Here is a 23,966-nt window from a genome sequence, read left to right as displayed (position 1 = left end):
GTTGATGCTAATGTATGGCAGCTGCTTGCTGGCTGCTCATTGGCTACCTGCCCTTTACATGCTCAGCCAGCCCTCTGGCCAAATTGGCTGAGCATAATTATTCGTTGCTGAACGTAGTGCTTACCCCAAGCATCTTGCTGCCTTGTCCTGTTGCCTTGTGCATTTTGATCAAGTCTTGTCTCTCAGTGTTTTGACCTCGTCTTGTGCCTGGAATTGTAGATAAATGAATATTGTGATGCCCACACCATGTTGCTGTCTCTTTTAGTCCCAGATTAAGGCTGGAAACATTGTATCTCTCTATACAGGAGGTTTATTTACAGGGTTAAATCATACACCAACAGGCCCACCATCCCTTTAAGTCAAAACAAAACATAAAAATAACTCCTATTCCCTTTAGGAAAAACTAACTACACCGCAGCTTTAGCCCTTACTAACTGGATGGCCAGCTAAGCTGGTTCCCACCCCAAAACAGTTACTATTATACTGTATTTAAACATACTCAATCTCTGCACACAGCAATATAGTGTTTCTCTTATGTTTCTGTTGGGGCTCCAGGTAGTTCCCTCTGGACCCTGCGAGAGTTCAGAGAATCCCGTCCCCTGCTTCAGCGCAGTCTAGCGTCCTTCATTCTTCCTTCTGTGATTGAAACCCAGGCTGTCCCAGCAGACTCCGCGACCACCATCCAGCGGGTCTAAGGAACTGCGCCAGCCTCTTCTTTAGCTGGGGAGCACTTTCTATCACCCCCCTTCTCTGGGGGCACAACAGTCTCTCTCCGCATGGCAGCTCCCTGTGTCTGCCTTAACACTTGTTAATTTAGGAGTCCAGCCTCATTATCTGCAGCTGAACTAGTTTCTCTAGGGGAAATTAACTTCATGTAGGCTTGAAAGCGCACTAGCTGCAACACTCCAGTCTATACAGAGACAGTGATTGTATCACAATATATAGCAACATTTTGAACGTGCTTGGCCACGCATGTGGCAACTACCACGGCCACCGTAAAGGTTCATGCACAACCACCTCCAGCGTTGTGCGGCTCCTATCTCCGACGTCTGAGGAAGGAAATGTAAGCCTGTAAGACGTGTCAGGGCTGATGCATGTGCTATCCAGGCATGTAAGAGGAGCTTATATTTCGTTTATGTATTGCTAATGCGAGAAATGATTGTGGAAAACATTTGGGGATGTTGATAGCGTTGTAATATTTCTTTTTCTTGCTGAATATGGAACCCTAATGCTAGAAGTCCATTTGCATTAAGGATATAATAGGCGTGTTTAAGGGTGGCTTATGGAGTCATTGCTAATTCGTTCTGTGTTTAATGATGTTGCATTACTTACCCCGCTATTTTTGTTGGTTTAAAATTGTTAATATGTCCTTTGTTCCAGTTATCATCGCATGCTCAACAGTTTCACGCTTTTTTGCTTAAGGTTCTTTTTTTCCTAGATAACTCTCCATTATGGTGTTTTAAACGTACTGCTCTAGTCATAAAGATGGGGGATGATTGCATATTATCCTGTGTAATCAGCGGTATATTGAATTCATGCAGCTGTAATGTTTATGCAAATTATACATATATAAAGGCATTATACAATGTCTTTCTAAAAATGTTTTCAATTACAATATGAGCTTTTAAAAGACATTTGATTGCAAGGCAATGCTTTGTTTTTATGAATATATTAAATATAATTTAAAAATACATATGATTGCAATGTACAAACCTGACATTTGTGAATGCACTGTAACATTTCCTTCTCAAAGATGTTTTTTTAAATATACAGTAGTATACCGTTACGACAAAAAAAACATGGTATATTTGAATTATACCCTATGAATGTAATGTGCTATAACTCCGGTTAATGTGAAAATGAACATATTGCAAGATAAACGCCATATTTGGAATAATTATAAGCTTTCAATTTTGAAATGTTTTGGTTTTGAAACTAAAAACCCCTAAAACATAATTAGGCTGTTTATCATGACTGTCCTAATGTTCTCAAATCCCTAAAAAAGCGATAGAAAAAATGATACTGTGAATGACTTAAATGACAAAAAAATGTTTTGCAAATAGTTGGTTTTACGAGATGACAAAATCATCTTTAAAGCAAATAAATACCTTTTTGATTTCTTTGTGGATTCGCAATAGTTTTTTTTTAATAACCAGATAAAGGTTAATAAAGTGTCCCTTCCTTCCACCTACCCTTCCCATACCTGCAAACTAACTCAATGTCAATGGTGTTACACTACAGTATATCAAAGTGGCTAATGAGATATCAAATGGCAATTGGTAACACAAAATCAAGGCTGAGACATTATCATTATTCATTAAACCTTAATAGTTCCCTGATTTAAAGAAGTTACCACTACATTTTTAAGCAGGTATTTGGCTCTAAAAGGAATTGGAAATTTAAAGTTTATTAGTGGCAGGTAGAATACAAAATCAGAACTGTAGGCATGGTGACACACTGCTGTATTGTTTTGCTTCATACGAATGCAGGGCCCAGTATGGAACCTGATGGTGAGGGCAGGCGCATGAACGAGAAATCCCATGCTATTTCCCCACCTCCCCCTTCACGTGTGAATATTTAATTTAATTGGAAATGAATTATAAATGTATATTGAGGTTGTGTAATAGCTTTTCAGTTGATTGTCCCTAATCTATATAGTATGAAATGTATACAGTAGTGTGTTCTTCCGGATCCCTTAAAAAGGAAAACATTTAATTTGTATGTATCATGAAGATGGTGACTTTTGTGCTAGCACTAGACTAGATTTGAGATCAGGTTGAATCCATGTAAATGGACATGAATATTGACATTCTGAAAATCTGCAGAAATATCTAAATATATTATTATTGAATATCAAAATAAACTTCTCAGCTCAGGGGTGCTCTTACAGAAATGTGGGTTATGTCTCCACATCTACCTCATATATATTTCTATATTTGTCCTGCCTTTCTCTCTCTCTTCTCTAAAGTTATTTTTAATGGTTTTAGTTACAAAAGGGTTTAATCAAACATACTGTCACACATGATATACAGCAATTATCTAATCAAGGGATCCAACGTTAACCTGACTACTAATGACAGCTGGTATAAAATGATGGCAGCACCATGGACTCATCATTCCCCCGATAACGTGATTCTAGTCATGAAACGCGTCGGGTTACTTGCCTGCTGTGCTCCTTTGGATCGGTCCTGACTCCAACAGGCAGATAGCTTAACTGGTTTTTTTTTGTTTTTTTTTAACTAGACCAACTGTACACAATAACTTCCTAGTATTCCTATATTATGTTAGTAACTGTTACAGTTGAGCTTGCTTCCGGTATCCATTCTACAGCTTGCCTACTCTGTTCTGACAAGTTCTCACAAGATGGCTGCAGTCTCCAGAGAATCCCGTGCGACTGTATGGTACAATGAGTAGTAGAGTGGTAATACCCATAATTAATATGGCTGCCTGCCCTACGTGCATTTACTGCATTCCTTCCCCCTTTAGCTTAAATGATGAATCCCAACATTAACACTTAAAACAGAATGCAACACTGTTTCCCTTATTCCCCCCAGAGAAAATAAAGCCCTCATAAGTCTAGTATATGAGGAGGCCTGTGTTGGCACACAGGATACCGTTGCTAGGGGGGCCTTGTGAAGCCACTGGAGATCTGTATTCCTCTTGGGGTACTTGAATAGGTGAAACTGGGTTTATTGCCTCTGCTAAAGGTGCGGGAAAGTGGATACCCATTGGAGGATAAATAGGAGGTATAGTGGCAGCATTCTTGGCTGGTAGCAGATGGTCCACATGTACAGTGTATGTATGTATGTATGTCTGTATTTACATAGCGCCATTACATGTACATAGCGCTTCACAGCAGTAATATACATGACAATCGTATAAATAACAAATAGTATAAATAATACATAATGGGAATAAGTGCTTCAGACATAAATATAACATTTAGGAAAAGGAGTCCCTGCTCCGAAGAGCTTACAATCTAATTGTAATGGATGAGGCGATGTCCAAAATGTACATTCTACTGTAAGTTAGGGATCCTCATCTGAGAAGAATGGTTCCTGGAAAACAGAGGTGTTGTGTGTGCTAAAACTGACAAATTAAAACATTGTCACTTAGCAAAAATTCTCTGTACCTCTTTGTACAATTGTCATGTGCCCATTCTGTTGCTGCAGATGTTTCTTAACAATGTGAGCAGAGTTACTGTAGGTTTCACCAAATCTAGACCGGCATGAAGCTGTCTCTTCAGAAACAGTTCTGCAGGAGTTTTTCCTGTGACAGTATATGGTCTATTTGTATAGTTGAACAGGAGTCTACAGAATCTTTGTTGGGCTGTGGCACCATCCGGTTCAGTGGAAGCAGTTTGTTTCTTCCAGGCTTTCTTGAATTTTGAACTACATACAGTTCTGTATTCAGCTATGCCGTAGCAGTGGTAGTATGTGGTGGTGAAGTATGTTTCATACCCTTTTATGCTTATATGCTATGTTTTATATTTTATTTTTAAAAGCATTTAAATTCTTGAGATGTAAACTGTTGACCACAGTCTGAAACTAAACGGTGTTAGACCATAATCAAACAAAGTGCGCTACAATGCAATTGTCCTTTTTGTAGAACTGCGTTTGGTAGGTACCCACTTAAATTGATTGTCTATAACCACCAGGAAATTCTGCCTATCTATTTCAGAATCGTCCACATTCGTTTTTTCCTATGGTGTTTTTGACCATGTCCATTGATACAACGATGCTGTGGTAGATTGATTCTGTATAGATGTACATGGAACATTTGCTTACCAAATCTTCCATATCTTGGTCAACGCCTGGCTACAAAAGATAACCATGTGCTTGTTTTCATCATATTGATACCTGGATGGCATTCATGGAGCTCATGCCAGAATTGCCTATCTGTATTTGGGAGGTATCTCAACTCTTAACTCCGGGGTCTATTAAATGCGGGCTTAAGAGATTTTACATGAATACAGTTAGGCAAGCCTTGGGATTGTATTTCCATACCTTGACAAAAATTGGATCACGGTTTGCTTCAGAAGAAATTTATTCACACTACTGTACATGGGTACATTCTAGGTAAAAAACTTGGAAAACCTGACATTCATCTGTGTCATCGGCTGTAGTATTGTGATGTGAGCATGCATGGCAAGGCCTCTGCATTGCCATGGTACTGCAAACATCTGTAATCAATGTCATAATTATAGGCTAGCATGGTATGTTGGTACAGAAAACTTTGAACAAGAATTGCTAATATCCCAAGAACCCTATGGAATATTGAAGAAAGTGACACTTTGGCAATTTTACTCACCTCTATATTTTACTAACCTTTTTAGCACTTGCTCTAGCACTGCCAGATGTTCCTTCACAGTTTGAATAAATATCAAAATGTAATCAAGAAAACATACCCCATGGTCTAGTCCTTGTAAGATCTGATCCATAGCTTGATTGAAAATAGCATGAGCAGATGAAGCTCCTAATCAAGACGATATCAATAAAGACCTTTTGTGGGTATTATCAGTTAAATATGGCTTGGAATCTGGGTCCAATTCAAAGTGTTAATATGCAAATGATAAGTCATATTTCATTACAGTACTTGCCTCTGGGCACTGTAGCAAAAAAGTTATTTGCATTGGGAAGTGGATAGAGTTTTGGTCTCCACACAGGCTTATAGATTTCTCCTTCTTGGGGACTTCTACAGTTGTAGCTGCCCAATTGCTCTGTTCAACTTGTGATATGATGCCATGATGCCTTTTCAGTGCCTTCTCCACATGTGCCTTTAGTGCATAGGGTAATGCCAAATGGATGTCTGGTGAAATATATGCAGTGTTCGACAAATCCATTAAAGGCCCGTGGCGACTGGATTTGACCCCGTGGCGACCTCCTCATGGCTGACACCAAGCAGGGCGGGATTGGGGGCAGGACACGGTGGCGAGTAGATTTTTTGGTTCGGCGAGTAGATTTTTGGGTGATTTGTCAACCACTGAATATATGAATATATTTTATGGTACCAAATGGGACAGTGCTTATCCAGAACCTTCTTTGGGGCCTCATTGGGTTCCAAAACGTCTTACAGCATGAATATCTTAGCCAAGATGAGCCTTAGCTGATAAAGCCAATTTCTGCTAAGAAGCGAAGGTCTGATCGACAACCAAAAGGTCAAATAAAGTTCTAACACACATAGGTAACTGACTGGTACCTAGATTTCCCAGCACAGGGATCTTTTCTTAAGTATGAGAGGTAAGCTGCAAATGGGATGGTTAGAGTAACCATTGTCTTAAACAGTCCTTGTAGATATGCTCTGAGCCCCCCCCCCCCCCCCCGAATTCATTAGGAGTGTCTATTCCATACAATAAGCAAAAAAATACTCAGTCTCTGCATAAGAGACGTTGTCACTCACCCACTACCTGAAGCTGTATGAAAGCGTGACAGCTGCTTAGAACAGGATCCAAGTAGCAAAGAACAAAAAAGCAGCTCACAGCCAAAAGAACAGAGTAGGGTCCAAGTACTAGAAAAAATCCTTTATTGGGAAGACATACTGAAGGAGGCAAAAAGACTGACAAATCTGGGATTGGTGCATTCGTCCAAACTACGGTGGCCTGCGAGCTTCAGTCCTACGTGTTTCGCATTCGCTTCCTCAGGGATATGGACTCTCAGGGTAATACTGCGTTCTTAAATAGAATAGTATTCTACGTTGGGGTCTCCTCGCTGTTACATGTGGTTCAGATTATGTTTAATTACGAATTGCGTTGATTGTTCTGAGTGTAGGAAATGTAACATATTACATTCTAATACATGTTAAAACAATACTAAAATTATAAAATGACATTCAATGAATTTACGATCGGAGTGATCCTAATTAGGATTGCATCACAATGATTACATTGGAAAACATATCACCAAATGGAGAAGATGTAAATAAGTATCATATTTTGTGTCTTTTTGCACCATTTTCCCATTTCCTTTAATCAACAATAATTACCGGGTGAAATACCAGTATAAATTGTGAGCAAAATTGACACAAATGGCATCATTCTTCTCTTACATATCTTACATCTCTTTGCATCAATGTATCGAGGTGTTTTCTCCACAATGGTGCAAGGCCTTATCCTTTCTGCTGCAAGCTATGGATTGCAGGACGCTGCAGGCAGAGAAAGGATTGGACCACCTTTTTCATTGCATTCAGTCATTTTTTATTGCGTGTACCACTGATTAAATTGCGTGCAGCTTATTAAGCATTAATTCATCCTCAGACATATTACTATCAGCTTATCACCCCTAGAAATATTGCTAGCAATGTCATAGATGTTCTCTAGTGCATTACCAGAAAATATTACTGCGTGAACTCTGGCTAGTTCATGTTGGCTTGTTTTCCTCGTCTATCACTGCCAGGGCTGCTAAGAAGCTGTTATACTGACAGCAGGGTGATGGGTGTCCTCTCATTTGATTTGCCATATATATTTATTCAGTTCAATCTTAAAAGCCCTTCAGCACAATAACAAATCTTAGACTGCTTCAGCTCTCACAGGGCAGTGGTGTGCAAGCAATGAGCAGATGCAATCACTTGATATATTGGTTAAGGTTACTAATCCTCAGAAAGTCTTCAAGGCGGCCTAAATAAAGCTATAATTCAAAACCCGATCAACACACAAACACCATATTTGTATTACTAACAAAGAGTCAATTAACAAACAAATCTGTTGGATAGTATTTACTAGTTGAACAGCTAGTAAAATATCAACGTTGATGATATAGACGTTTGATAACAGCAGATTGTACAGCTTAGTGATAAGGATTTGGTCAATAGTTAATATACACCCAAGCTGGTATTTTCTTGACTTTTTGTATTCAATCTATTGGTAATTCCTAATTGATAATTAGTGTTAACTATGAAAACCCACGAAGCTGTGCATGTTATTTCATTAGCCTTACAAATGGGTTGGCTGTCTTGTTGTGTGATGTTACTTTTAATGGTTATTGGTTTAGTTCAGTGGTTTCCAACCTTGTTTGGTTAAGGAACCCCATGTGAAAGTCTGAGGAACCCCAACCCTCTCTAACAGTGCACCTGACAGCAGATGCACTGTAAATTCTTCTGTATTTGGTACAATTTAAAAATGAAAGGGAACCTTGGTTGAAAAACACTGGTTTAGTTATTGTCCTAAATATTTTCTGCTATCTTCGGGGTATATGAGAAGTTTGTTTTTTTGCTTTGAGGAAATTATAATCAGATCACTATTCTCCCTTTTTGCTGTGTCAGAACTCCCCAACAACGTCTGATCAAGGAACAAGCAGAAACATTTAAGGAAAGTGCTTCAAGTATATAGAATTGAATTAAAAAGTTCCTTACATTTTTACAGGTTTACGATCAGAAATTAAGAATGATTGTGATCAGGGCTAACATGACAGAAGCTGAAACACAGGTAGGTGAGAAAGCAGGGGGCAAGTGAGAGAGCAGGGGGAAGTGCAAGAGAGCAAGGAGCAGGGTGAGGGGGCAGGATGAGAGAGCAGGGGGCAGGGTGAGAGAGCAGAGGGCAAGTGTGAGAGCAGAGGGCAGTGCAAGAGAGAAAGGAGCAGGGTGAGGGGGCTGGGTAAGAGAGCAGGGGGCAAATGAGGGGGCAGTGCAAGAGAGCACAGTGAGGGGGCAGGGTGAGACAGCAGGGGACATGGTGAGAGAGCAGGGGGCAGTGCAAGAGAGCAGGGAGCAAGGTGAGAGGGCAAGGTGAGGGGGCAGGGGGCAGTGCAAGAGAGCAGGGGGCAGGGTAAGAGCAGGGGGCAGGTGAGAGAGCAGGGAGTAGGTGACAGAGCAGGGGAAAGGTGAGAGAGCAGGAGGCAGGGTGAGAGAGCAGGGGGCAAGGTGAGAGAGCAGGAGGCAGGGTGAGAGCACAGGGAGCAGGGTGAGAGAGCAGGGAGCATGATGAAAGAGCAGGGAGCAGGGTGAGAGGGCAGGGTGAGAGAGCAGGGGGCAGGGTGAGAGAGCAGGGGGCAGGATGAAAGAGCAGGGGGCAGGATGAGAGAGCAGGGAGCAGGGTGAGAGAGCAGGGGGCAGTGTAAGAGAGCAGGTTGAGGGAGCAGGGGTCAAGGTGAGAGAGCAGGGGGCAGGGTGAGAGAGCAGGGAGCAGGGTGAAAGAGCAGGGAGCAGGTTGAGAGAGCAGGGGGCAGGGTGATAGAGCAGGGTGAGAGAGCAGGGGGCAGGGTGAGAGCGCAGGGGGCAGGGTGAGAGAGCAGGGCGCAGGGTGATAGAGCAGAGGGCAAGTGAGAGAGCAGGGGGCAGGATGAAAGAGCAGGGGGCAGGATGAGAGAGCAGGGGGCAGGGTGTTAGAGCAGGGGCAGTGCAAGAGAGCAGGGAGCAGGGTAAGGGGTCAGTGCAAGAGAGCAGGGGGCAGGGTGAGAGAGCAGAGGGCAGGGTGATAGAGAAGGGGGCAGGGTGAGAGAGCAGGAGGCAGGGTGATTGAGTAGGGGGCAAGGTGAGAGAGCAGGGGGCAAGGTGAGAGAGCAGGGGGCAGGTGAGAGAGCAGGGAGCAAGTGCAAGAGAGCAGGGGGCAGGGTGAGAGAGCAGGGGGCAAGTGAGAGAGCAGGAGGCAGTGGGCAGGGTGAGAGCAGGGGGTCAGGTGAGAGCAGGAGGTAGTGCAAGAGAGCAGGGTGAGGAATCAGGTGGCAGGGTGAGAGCAGGGGCAGGGTGATCGAGCAGGGGGCAAGGTGAGACAGCAGGGGGCAGGTGAGAGAGCAGGGTGAGAGAGCAGGGGGCAGGGTGTTAGAGCGCAGGGGGCAGGGGGAGAGAGCAGGGGGCAGGGGGAGAGAGCAAGAGGCAGGATGAGAGAGCGCAGGGGGCAGGGTGTGATAGCGCAGGGGGCAGGGTGTGAGAGTGCAGGGGGCAGGGTGAGAGCTCAGGGAGAAGGGTGAGAGAGCAGGGGCAGGTGAGAGAGCAGGGGGCAGGGTGATCGAGCAGGGGGCAAGGTGAGAGAGCAGGGGCAGGTAAGAGAGCAGGGGGCAGGGTGATCGAGCAGGGGGCAAGGTGAGAGAGCAGGGGCAGGTGAGAGAGCAGGGGGCAGGGTGAGAGAGCAGGGGGCAGAGGGAGAGAGCAGGGTGAGAGAGCAGGGGGCAGGGGGAGAGAGCAGGGTGAGAGAGCAGGGTGAGAGAGCAGGGGGCAGGGTGATCGAGCAGGGGCAAGGTGAGAGAGCAGGGGCAGGTGAGACAGCAGGGGGCAGGGCGAGAGAGCAGGGGGCAGGGGGCAGGGTGAGAGAGCAGGGGGCAGCGGGAGAGAGCAGGGTGAGAGAGCAGGGGGCAGGGGGAAAGAGCAGGGGGCAGGGTGAGAGAGCAGGGGGCAGGGTGTGAGAGCGCAGGGGGCAGGGTGAGAGCTCAGGGAGAAGGGTGAGAGAGCACAGGGGGAAGGGTGAGAGCGCAGGGGGCAGATTGAGAGAACAGGGGGCAGGGTGAGAGAGCAGGGGGCAGGGTGAGAGAGCAGGGGGCAGGGTGAGATAACAGGGGGCAGGGTGAGAGAGCAGGGGGCAGGGTGAGAGAACAGGGGGCAGGGTGAGAGAGCAGGGGGCAGGGTGAGAGAGCAGGGGGCAGTGTGAGAGCACAGGGGGCAGGGTGAGAGCAGGGTGAGAGCGTAGGGGGCCGGGTGAGAGCGCAGGGTGAGAGAGCAGGGGCAGGGTTAGAGAGCAGGGTGAGAGAGCAGGGAGCAGGGTGAGAGCGCAGTGGGCAGGGTTAGAGAGCAGGGTGAGAGAGGAGGGAGCAGGGTGAAAGCACAGTGGGCAGGGTTAGAGAGCAGGGAGCAGGGTGAGAGCGTAGGGGGCAGGGTGAGAGCGCAAGGAGCAGGGCGAGAGCGCAGGGGGCAGAGTGAGAGAGCACTATGTTTCATGCACTCTTCCCCACCCCACGTGTAGCCCCCTCTCTCACCTCCCAGGTGAACTCTGTCAGTGCGGCCAGGTTATAATCTGTCATTGTATAGTGTGGTGAGATTATACCCTGGGCAGTGTATGGTATGGTCAGGTTATACCCTGGGCAGTGTACGGTATGGTCAGGTTATACCCTGGGCAGTGTATGGTATGGTCAGGTTATACCCTGGGCAGTGTATGGTATGGTCAGGTTATATATACCCTGGGCAGTATATGGTATGGTCAGGTTATACCCTGGGCAGTGTATGGTATGGTCAGGTTATACCCTGGGCAGTATATGGTATGGTCAGGTTATACCCTGGGCAGTGTACGGTATGGTCAGGTTATACCCTGGGCAGTGTATGGTATGGTCAGGTTATACCCTGGGCAGTGTATGGTATGGTCAGGTTATACCCTGGGCAGTATATGGTATGGTCAGGTTATATATACCCTGGACAGTGTATGGTATGGTCAGGTTATACCCTGGGCAGTGTACGGTATGGTCAGGTTATATATACCCTGGACAGTGTACGGTATGATCAGGTTATACCCGGGGCAGTGTATGGTATGGTCGGGTTATACCCTGGGCAGTGTATGGTATGGTCAGGTTATACCCTGGGCAGTGTATGGTATGGTCAGGTTATACCCTGGGCAGTGTACGGTATGGTCAGGTTATACCCTGGGCAGTGTATGGTATGGTCAGGTTATACCCTGGGCAGTGTATGGTATGGTCAGGTTATATATACCCTGGGCAGTATATGGTATGGTCAGGTTATACCCTGGGCAGTGTATGGTATGGTCAGGTTATACCCTGGGCAGTATATGGTATGGTCAGGTTATACCCTGGGCAGTGTACGGTATGGTCAGGTTATACCCTGGGCAGTGTATGGTATGGTCAGGTTATACCCTGGGCAGTGTATGGTATGGTCAGGTTATACCCTGGGCAGTATATGGTATGGTCAGGTTATATATACCCTGGACAGTGTATGGTATGGTCAGGTTATACCCTGGGCAGTGTACGGTATGGTCAGGTTATATATACCCTGGACAGTGTACGGTATGATCAGGTTATACCCTGGGCAGTGTATGGTATGGTCGGGTTATACCCTGGGCAGTGTATGGTATGGTCAGGTTATACCCTGGGCAGTATATGGTATGGTCAGGTTATACCCTGGGCAGTGTACGGTATGGTCAGGTTATACCCTGGGCAGTGTATGGTATGGTCAGGTTATACCCTGGGCAGTGTATGGTATGGTCGGGTTATACCCTGGGCAGTGTATGGTATGGTCAGGTTATACCCTGGGCAGTGTATGGTATGGTCAGGTTATACCCTGGGCAGTGTACGGTATGGTCAGGTTATACCCTGGGCAGTGTATGGTATGGTCAGGTTATACCCTGGGCAGTGTATGGTATGGTCAGGTTATACCCTGGGCAGTGTATGGTATGGTCAGGTTATACCCTGGGCAGTATATGGTATGGTCAGGTTATACCCTGGGCAGTGTATGGTATGGTCAGGTTATACCCTGGGCAGTGTATGGTATGGTCAGGTTATACCCTGGGCAGTGTATGGTATGGTCAGGTTATACTCTGGGCAGTGTACGGTATGGTCAGGTTATACCCTGGGCAGTGTATGGTATGGTCAGGTTATACTCTGGGCAGTGTACGGTATGGTCAGGTTATATATACCCTGGACAGTGTACGGTATGATCAGGTTATACCCTGGGCAGTGTACGGTATGGTCAGGTTATACCCTGGGCAGTGTATGGTATGGTCAGGTTATACCCTGGGCAGTGTATGGTATGGTCAGGTTATACCCTGGGCAGTGTACGGTATGGTCAGGTTATACCCTGGGCAGTGTATGGTATGGTCAGGTTATACCCTGGGCAGTGTACGGTATGGTCAGGTTATACCCTGGGCAGTGTATGGTATGGTCAGGTTATACCCTGGGCAGTGTATGGTATGGTCAGGTTATACCCTGGGCAGTGTATGGTATGGTCAGGTTATACCCTGGGCAGTATATGGTATGGTCAGGTTATACCCTGGGCAGTGTATGGTATGGTCAGGTTATACCCTGGGCAGTGTATGGTATGGTCAGGTTATACCCTGGGCAGTGTATGGTATGGTCAGGTTATACTCTGGGCAGTGTACGGTATGGTCAGGTTATACCCTGGGCAGTGTATGGTATGGTCAGGTTATACTCTGGGCAGTGTATGGTATGGTCAGGTTATACTCTGGGCAGTGTACGGTATGGTCAGGTTATATATACCCTGGGCAGTGTACGGTATGGTCAGGTTATACCCTGGGCAGTATACGGTATGGTCAGGTTATACCCTGGGCAGTATACGGTATGGTCAGGTTATACCCTGGGCAGTGTACGGTATGGTCAGGTTATACCCTGGGCAGTATACGGTATGGTCAGGTTATACCCTGGGCAGTGTACGGTATGGTCGGGTTATACCCTGGGCAGTGTATGGTATGGTCAGGTTATACCCTGGGCAGTGTATGGTATGGTCAGGTTATACCCTGGGCAGTGTATGGTATGGTCAGGTTATACCCTGGGCAGTGTATGGTATGGTCAGGTTATACCCTGGGCAGTATACAGTATGGTCAGGTTATACCCTGGGCAGTGTATGGTATGGTCAGGTTATACCCTGGGCAGTGTATGGTATGGTCAGGTTATACCCTGGGCAGTATACGGTATGGTCAGGTTATACCCTGGGCAGTGTATGGTATGGTCAGGTTATACCCTGGGCAGTGTACGGTATGGTCAGGTTATACCCTGGGCAGTGTATGGTATGGTCAGGTTATACCCTGGGCAGTATATGGTATGGTCAGGTTATACCCTGGGCAGTATACGGTATGGTCAGGTTATACCCTGGGCAGTGTACGGTATGGTCAGGTTATACCCTGGGCAGTGTACGGTATGGTCAGGTTATACCCTGGGCAGTGTATGGTATGGTCAGGTTATACCCTGGGCAGTGTATGGTATGGTCAGGTTATACCCTGGGCAGTGTACGGTATGGTCAGGTTATACCCTGGGCAGTGTATGGTATGGTCAGGTTATACCCTGGGCAGTGTACGGTATGGTCGGGTTATACCCTGGGCAGTGTACGGTATGGTCGGGTTATACCCTGGGCAGTGTATGGTATGGTCAGGTTATACCCTGGGCCGTGTATGGTATGGTCAGGTTATACCCTGGGCAGTGTACGGTATGGTCGGGTTATACCCTGGGCAGTGTACGGTATGGTCAGGTTATACCCTGGGCAGTGTATGGTATGGTCAGGTTATACCCTGGGCAGTGTACGGTATGGTCGGGTTATACCCTGGGCAGTGTACGGTATGGTCAGGTTATACCCTGGGCAGTGTACGGTATGGTCAGGTTATACCCTGGGCAGTGTACGGTATGGTCGGGTTATATACAGATATAGCAGCTCTGATTGTCTCTGGCACCGGAGCAAGCTTGATGACCGTGAACATGGCTGCCCTGGGTCCGGAAGATTATCGCTGTGTCAGTCCAATTCTGAAGCATGGAGCCCCCACAGCGATATCGCAGCAGCACCACCCATCCCATGGTCATCCTCCGCAGCTCCGAGACCGCGTATACACTCCAGGGTAAAACCCAACGTGGATTCAGCTCCTTCCTCCAATTTAAGCTCTGCGCTCCACCAGTACAATTCTTCTGGCATTGTGGATGTGATTAAGTATTTTCTTGTTATAATAATAATTCAACTTGGATGTGCAGAAAACTCAATGTACCAACAAAGAGTCCGACAGTATGTTTGTTCTCAGATCGCTAATGTAACCCTCGCCCACAGTTACACGCGGTCTTCTACATGCTGACTTGTCCATAACTCCTCAGGGGGAAAATGGCAAATGCATATACTGTGTTTGGTATTGTAACCGAGGGGCCTCCAGTGCGGAAATGTGCTATTTTTACCACCAGGGACCCCCAATAGAAAGCCGCAATATCATAGGTTGCGACTTCTGATTGGTCAATAGCGGCAGCCCTATTAGACTCTCCAAAAAAGTGTAATTATCTCAGGGCCTAGAGGTCCCCTTACCCGAAAATTAGAACTGGTTGTGTGTGTGTCTGTATGTGTGTATGTCTATGTGTGTGTGTGTGTCAGTGTGGTTGTGTCTCAGAGTGTATGTGTCTGTGTCTGTGTCTGTGTGTGTGTGTGTCTGTGTGGTTGTGTCTCAGAGTGTGTGTGTGTGTGTCTGTGTCTATGTGTGTGTGGTCTCCGTCTCCCAAGTGCTGCACATGCGGGCCGAACCTGCATTTGCTGCACATGGGCAGCGTGCTGGCGTCTGCTACACATGCGCTGAGCCGGCGTCTGCTGTGAATGCGCGCCGAGCTGGCGGCTGCTGCGCATGCGCGCAGAGTCTGCACATGCCTAGGCCCGTGTCTTTTTCTCGTGTCTTTTTCCCGTGTCATTACGCCACTTCCTTCATGCGTTTTTGTTACAACGAATTAAAGTTTCCCCATCAAAACCCTGTCGGTGCAGCAAAGCAGTTTCACTTCAAAAAGTTGATTTTACATTTTGTTGTATTCGTGCTTTGAAACTGTCAAATGTATTCATGTGCCTGGTAATGAGTTATACACAATAAACAGGGCACCGGGGACTTTCAAAACCAAAATAAAACTATTTATTGTAAGAAATAAAAATTCACAAATCTTCTCAATTACAGTAGGTTCCAAAAATAATAGTAACAGAGCAACAAAAACATATAGATTCTTCATGAGGCAATTTTAATCAGACAAAAATACACTTCACCCACCAAAGGGTCACCTGGTTCCTCAGACCCCGCCGGTGAGGGCTCTTTGCTGAGGCTTTGCACAAGAAGATCCTCTTTAATGAGTCACAAGGCGCTTCTCTATTAGGCCTCTGATACCGCACTTGGGAAGTCTATTGGCTTCCATGATTTCTGTAGAAATACAAGCCTGTTGGGAACTTGCCTCACCGACTATTCCACCCGGATTCAGTGACTATTCCACCCGGATTCAGTGACTATTCCACCCGGATTCAGTGACTATTCCACCCGGATTCAGTGACTATTCCACCCGGATGCAGTGACTATTCCACCCGGATTCGGTGACTATTCCACCCGGATGCAGTGACTATTCCACCCGGATTCAGTGACTATTCCACCCGGATTCAGTGACTATTCCACCCGGATTCAGTGACTATTCCACCCGGATTCAGTGACTATTCCACCCGGATTCAGTGACTATTCCACCCGGATGCAGTGACTATTCCACCCGGATTCGGTGACTATTCCACCCGGATGCAGTGACTATTCCACCCGGATTCAGTGACTATTCCACCCAGATTCAGTGACTATTCCACCCGGATTCAGTGACTATTCCACCCGGATTCAGTGACTATTCCACCCGGATTCAGTGACTATTCCACCCGGATTCAGTGACTATTCCACCCGGATTCGGTGACTATTCCACCCGGATTCGGTGACTATTCCACCCGGATGCAGTGACTATTCCACCCGGATTCAGTGACTATTCCACCCGGATTCAGTGACTATTCCACCCGGATTCAGTGACTATTCCACCCGGATTCAGTGACTATTCCACCCGGATTCAGTGACTATTCCACCCGGATTCAGTGACTATTCCACCCGGATGCGGTGACTATTCCACCCGGATTCGGTGACTATTCCACCCGGATGCAGTGACTATTCCACCCGGATTCAGTGACTATTCCACCCGGATTCAGTGACTATTCCACCCGGATTCAGTGACTATTCCACCCGGATTCAGTGACTATTCCACCCGGATGCAGTGACTATTCCACCCGGATGCAGTGACTATTCCACCCGGATTCAGTGACTATTCCACCCGGATTCAGTGACTATTCCACCCGGATTCAGTGACTATTCCACCCGGATTCAGTGACTATTCCACCCGGATTCGGTGACTATTCCACCCGGATTCGGTGACTATTGCACCCGGATTCGGTGACTATTCCACCCGGATTCGGTGACTATTCCACCCGGATGCAGTGACTATTCCACCCGGATTCAGTGACTATTCCACCCGGATTCAGTGACTATTCCACCCGGATTCAGTGACTATTCCACCCGGATTCGGTGACTATTCCACCCGGATTCGGTGACTATTCCACCCGGATTCGGTGACTATTCCACCCGGATTCGGTGACTATTCCACCCGGATGCGGTGACTATTCCACCCGGATTCGGTGACTATTCCACCCGGATGCAGTGACTATTCCACCCGGATTCAGTGACTATTCCACCCGGATTCAGTGACTATTCCACCCGGATTCGGTGACTATTCCACCCGGATGCAGTGACTATTCCACCCGGATTCAGTGACTATTCCACCCGGATTCAGTGACTATTCCACCCGGATTCAGTGACTATTCCACCCGGATTCGGTGACTATTCCACCCGGATTCGGTGACTATTCCACCCGGATGCAGTGACTATTCCACCCGGATTCAGTGACTATTCCACCCGGATTCAGTGACTATTCCACCCGGATTCAGTGACTATTCCACCCGGATTCAGTGACTATTCCACCCGGATTCGGTGACTATTCCACCCGGATTCGGTGACTATTCCACCCGGATTCGGTGACTATTCCACCCGGATGCAGTGACTATTCCACCCGGATTCAGTGACTATTCCACCCGGATGCAGTGACTATTCCACCCGGATTCAGTGACTATTCCACCCGGATTCAGTGACTATTCCACCCGGATTCGGTGACTATTCCACCTGGATGCAGTGACTATTCCACCCGGATTCAGTGACTATTCCACCCGGATTCAGTGACTATTCCACCCGGATTCGGTGACTATTCCACCCGGATTCAGTGACTATTCCACCCGGATTCAGTGACTATTCCACCCGGATTCAGTGACTATTCCACCCGGATTCAGTGACTATTCCACCCGGATTCAGTGACTATTCCACCCGGATGCAGTGACTATTCCACCCGGATTCAGTGACTATTCCACCCGGATTCAGTGACTATTCCACCCGGATTCAGTGGCTCAATTCCTGAACTTCCAACTTCATCCAGCTACAACACGGAGCCACAGGAGAATTAAAGGCTCAAACATCATGGGTTAATCCCTTAATAACATACCATACAAACATCAAGTACATATTTACAACATACAAAATACACACCATATGTTGTAGTATACAGGTACTACATTAACAAAACCCGATTTCTTTCTTACTGAAAGCACAAATATATATCATTTTTATTTTAGTTTATAAGAATTTAAGAAATATACTTTCAACGGTATCCCAGTTTAGACTGTACATAGGTACGCGTTTGCAAAATGTATCAAACTATTCTCTCTATATCTCTCCTAGTTCACTGCCAATTCACTATGTGTACTGTACATGGCTTGTCGTGTATTTCTGATCATTGGAATGCTTACAGTAACATCAATAAGGAAAGCAGGCCCAGTTTGAGGAGCATTGCGCCTTCATATATTGAAAATGAGCTTTTACAAGACTGTGTTATAATTTGTATTATATTAAAACTTCTACAATTTTTAACATCCAAACTTCTCTGCAAGAGAACCCACAAGGTAGCAGCAAAAACAATTTTATAATGAAAAGTTTGGTAGTGGTTGTAAAAATCTATTTCTGGTGTGGTGTTACTTTTTGGTTAATAATGTTCTTTGTGGTATCTGGTTGTTTGTAGTACAGTACGTTCTGTGAAGTATACTGTATCACTAAATATTACAGCCATGCACATACAATGGATTGAATTGTATGTATCATGACCTTGTGCTTTCATCTAAGGGCCAATCCTGGAGATCACACGTGGGATCTTGTGATTTTCTGAAAGACAGGAGAAGATTAATTATTGTTGAAAATAACAAATGCACATTCAATACATTTTAGCCTCCAGCAAAAAAATGTTTTTAATTTATTCCACTCAGCGGTTACTGGTGATTTGTTTTAGAATGCCCAGATTAAATCATTTTTGGCAGAAATTACCACATTAAATAACCCCATCAACACCATTGCTGTAGAAAGTCTCTGAAACCCTAAGGCACAGTACCATGAAGCAAGTGATAATACAGGAGAAACCTTCCCTACCGTTATATTCCTTCTGTTTATAGCACTGTCATTTTATATAATCATAGAAAATATACCGTACCTAACTTAAAGAGCCTGATGTATCCAAATCTTTGAGCTGCAAAATTAAAGCTAAAGGTAACAGCGGATTTAGCAAACAAAATGATGCGATTGAACGCAGTGAGACCTCTGTTAAATAGGTTATTGTAGTTACCGGCACTTTCATAAATTACCATGTGTGGTTCTAACAATGACAACCAGCAATCAGAAGAACTGTAGCTGTATATCCTTTAATCCCCTCTCCCAATCCCCTATCATTCAGATGTCAGGGGTATCATTAAGTACTGCGTGTGCAGCTAGGTACAGAGTGCAGGTATCTTTAGACTTTTCATTTTGGTGTCTAGTTAGGAATAAAGCTCCTGGGATTAAAGTGAACGAAGTGCTGTGTTTTGTTCAAAAGTAGCTGATTTACACCTTTTGTTTACTGTATAGTTTAAAATCCCCTTTTCAACTTTTAACATTTTCCAAAGTACATACATTCTTTAGGGTTTTTAGAATCCTTAAATAATGTCATTTGGTGTTAAGACTCTTTGTAAGTCATAAAAAGTGTTAGCTTAGTTCTGTTCCTCTATTGCAAAGTAATTAGGAACGATCATTCGTCAAACAGATACATTTAACTAGCGGATATGCTTGAATCTCACAAGAAGCAATATATTTTCATTTTTTTTCACATGCTGGAAATAAGTAAGAACTTTACTTTAAGGGTGGTTTCATCTTTCTAAGAAGCCAGTTACTCTCATAAATTGTTTAAAAATTGATCTGCTAAATTGAACAACCTTTTAAATCATACATTTATGCCCCAGACAGTTTTAGCAACTCCAAAGAAGCATGTTTTAGAAAGTAATTAAAGTTGTGATGTAGCAGATTGTATTGCCCCCGGAAAAGTATGACACGTACGGCTCAACATTTGATGTTAAAGCGCATGATCACAGAGCTTCTGCTACAGCGCGTTTCAGATTATTTGTTGACATAAATGATTACTATCACTAGGTGGCGCTAGGAGTAAACTCTTGCCCATGCTTTTTTATTTGGTAATGGTGCAAGCTATTATAATAATATTATTTTATACAGCGCTTTTCTCCCAATGGGACTCAGAGCGCTTCACAATTACAGTATAGTGCCCTGTAAGCAGCACATAGGATTTTTTACAGACACAGTCCTTGCCCTATGTTTTTGGTGCCTGAGGCATAGGGAGATAAAGTGACTCGTCACAAGGTGCTGACACCAGGGTTTGTACCAGGGTCCCCTGATTCAAACAGTGTCCTTATTTCTTCAGAGTCGGTGTCTTTACTCACTGAGCCGCTCCTTGAGCCCTTTTTATATGCTGTGTAATAATAATAATAATAATAATATGATAATGATGTGTAAGCCATACCGTTTGGTAGGGAAGCAATAGTTTTTTTGTACAGCACAAATACTCATACCCGCGCACTTCCATCATACATCTGCCACCCTGCACATGCATTGGGTGTCTCCATACAATTAGAGCATGTTATCATTAGAGCATGTTATGATTAGAGCATGTTATCATTAGAGCGTGTTATCATAGAGCATGTTATCATTAGAGCATGTTATCATTAGAGCATGTTATGATTAGAGCATATTATCATTAGAGCATGTTATGATTAGAGCATGTTATGATTAGAGCATGTTATGATAAGAGCATGTTATCATTAGAGCATGTTATGATTATTAGAGCATGTTATGATTAGAGCATGTTATAAGAGCGTGCTATCATTAGAGCATGTTATGATTATTAGAGCATGTTATTATTAGAGCATGTTATGATTAGAGCATGTTATGATTAGAGCATGTTATTATTAGAGCATGTTATTATTAGAGCATGTTATGATTAGAGCATGTTATGATTAGAGCATGTTATTATTAGAGCATGTTATAAGAGCGTGCTATCATTAGAGCATATTATGATTAGAGCATGTTATCATTAGAGCATGTTATGATTAGAGCATGTTATGATTAGAGCATGTTATCATTAGAGCATGTTATGATTAGAGCATGTTATCATTAGAGCATGTTATGATTAGAGCATGTTATCATTAGAGCATGTTATCATTAGAGCATGTTATGATTAGAACATGTTATCATTAGAGCATGTTATGATTAGAGCATGTTATGATTAGAGCATGTTATGATTAGAGCATGTTATGATTAGAGCATGTTATGATTAGAGCATGTTATCATTAGAGCATGATATTATTAGAGCATGTTATCATTAGAGCATGTTATCATTAGAGCATGATATTATTAGAGCATGTTATTATTAGAGCATGTTATCATTAGAGCATGTTATTATATATGATTAGAGCATATTATGATTAGAGCATGTTATGATTAGAGCATGTTATGATTAGAGCATGTTATGATTAGAGCATGTTATCATTAGAGCATGTTATCATTAGAGCATGTTATTATTAGAGCATGTTATGATTAGAGCATGTTATGATTAGAGCATATTATGATTAGAGCATGTTATCATTAGAGCATGTTATGATTAGAGCATGTTATGATTAGAGCATGTTATGATTAGAGCATGTTATCATTAGAGCATGTTATGATTAGAGCATGTTATGATTAGAGCATGCTATGATTAGAGCATGTTATTATTAGAGCATGTTATGATTAGAGCATGTTATGATTAGAGCATGTTATGATTAGAGCATGTTATGATTAGAGCATGTTATGATTAGAGCATGTTATGATTAGAGCATGTTATCATTAGAGCATGTTATCATTAGAGCATGTTATGATTAGAGCATGTTATGATTAGAGCATGTTATGATTAGAGCATGTTATGATTAGAGCATGTTATGATTAGAGCATGTTATGATTAGAGCATGTTATCATAGAGCATGTTATGATTAGAGCATGTTATGATTAGAGCATGTTATGATTAGAGCATGCTATGATTAGAGCATGTTATCATTAGAGCATGTTATCATTAGAGCATGTTATCATTAGAGCATGTTATGATTAGAGCATGCTATGATTAGAGCATGTTATCATTAGAGCATGTTATCATTAGAGCATGTTATCATTAGAGCATGTTATGATTAGAGCATGTTATGATTAGAGCATGTTATGATTAGAGCATGTTATGATTAGAGCATGTTATCATTAGAGCATGTTATCATTAGAGCATGTTATGATTAGAGCATGTTATGATTAGAGCATGTTATGATTAGAGCATGTTATGATTAGAGCATGTTATGATTAGAGCATGTTATCATAGAGCATGTTATGATTAGAGCATGTTATGATTAGAGCATGTTATGATTAGAGCATGCTATGATTAGAGCATGTTATCATTAGAGCATGTTATCATTAGAGCATGTTATTATTAGAGCATGTTATGATTAGAGCATGTTATGATTAGAGCATGTTATCATTAGAGCATGTTATCATTAGAGCATGTTATTATTAGAGCATATTATGATTAGAGCATGTTATGATTAGAGCATGTTATGATTAGAGCATGTTATGATTAGAGCATGTTATGATTAGAGCATGTTATGATTAGAGCATATTATGATTAGAGCATGTTATGATTAGAGCATGTTATGATTAGAGCATGTTATGATTAGAGCATATTATGATTAGAGCATGTTATGATTAGAGCATGTTATGATTAGAGCATGTTATGATTAGAGCATGTTATGATTAGAGCATGCGCATCACAGAGCACTTGCTTGTCTGTACAATTATACAATTATAATTAGTATGTAGCAGTTCAACAGTATGTTTTACCATATGTATACTAATATCTACTGTGTCCGTGTGTATACTGTACATATATTGATTGTATATATGATGTATTGTTGATATATGTTGCATTATAACGATATAGTCATAAAATATGCATTATAGTTTGTGTATATAATACAGTTTCTTATATAGTATACCTGTGGTATATACTGTATACTTTAGTTAGATATGTATAGTATATACAGTAGGCCCAGTATGTAGTGTGCAGTGTATACGTTTATGATATACTGTACATTATGTATAGTTTACACCTTTAAATTGTAACTATAATTTCTGTTTGTATTTACTGTATGGTAAATGTATGTACAGCATGTATTAAAAGTGACACCACTGGGTGTAGTTTTCAATAAAAGAATATAGAAAAGTTCTAATACTACTATTATTGTACAGGTCCTCAGTGTTGTTGGTTTTAGACTGTAATATCAAAAAATATTGATATAGAAAATCCCACCCCACCCCTGGAAGGCCCAACCACCCACCCCAGGGCAACTACGCCACCCCCTACTCTCAACAAAGCTACCCTCCCCACAGTAATGGGCAATAGTCCTATTAGCCAAATTAGGTTAATAGAGATACGGGCATACCCCGCATTAACGTACGCAATGGGACCGGAGCAGGTATGTAAAGCGAAAATGTACTTAAAGTGAAGCACTACCTTTTCCCACTTATCGATGCATGTACTGTACTGCAATCATCATATACGTGCATAACTGATGTAAATAACACATTTGTAACAGGCTCTATAGTCTCCCCGCTTGCGCACAGCTTCGGTACAGGTAGGGAGCCGGTATTGCTGTTCAGGACGTGCTGACAGGCGCATGCGTGAGCTGCCGTTTGCCTATTGGGCGACATGTACTTACTCGCGAGTGTACTTAAAGTGAGTGTCCTTAAAGCGGGGTATGCCTGTATTGCCCATAAAAAAGTATTAAAAAATAAATGTAACAAAATATACATTACAATAAATAAGAACATAATCCAAATCTAGCCTTTTAATCCAATGTCACTGTGCCTACCTAAACCCTCAATGGGGGCCTAGATAGCCACATTGGCAATCAAGGAATGTATGTAAATGTATTACTTACCCCTGCTGGGATGAAGGCCGTCCTCCTCATCCTCAGGGGCACTGACACAGAAATCCAATAAATAGCCATTGCCCAACCATAAA

General features: G+C 43.7%; 1 protein-coding gene across 3 annotated transcripts in view; it reads left to right on the top strand.

Annotated features, from left to right (window-relative positions):
- IQSEC1 (IQ motif and Sec7 domain ArfGEF 1) overlaps positions 1-23,966 on the top strand; it is a 435,749-nt gene that overhangs the window by 107,913 nt on the left and 303,870 nt on the right. The gene's annotated exons all lie outside the window — the stretch shown is intronic.

Source organism: Ascaphus truei, chromosome 17, assembly GCF_040206685.1.
Source record: "Ascaphus truei isolate aAscTru1 chromosome 17, aAscTru1.hap1, whole genome shotgun sequence".
Taxonomy (NCBI): Eukaryota; Metazoa; Chordata; class Amphibia; order Anura; family Ascaphidae; genus Ascaphus; species Ascaphus truei.
This window is presented reverse-complemented; position numbering and strand designations above follow the sequence as displayed.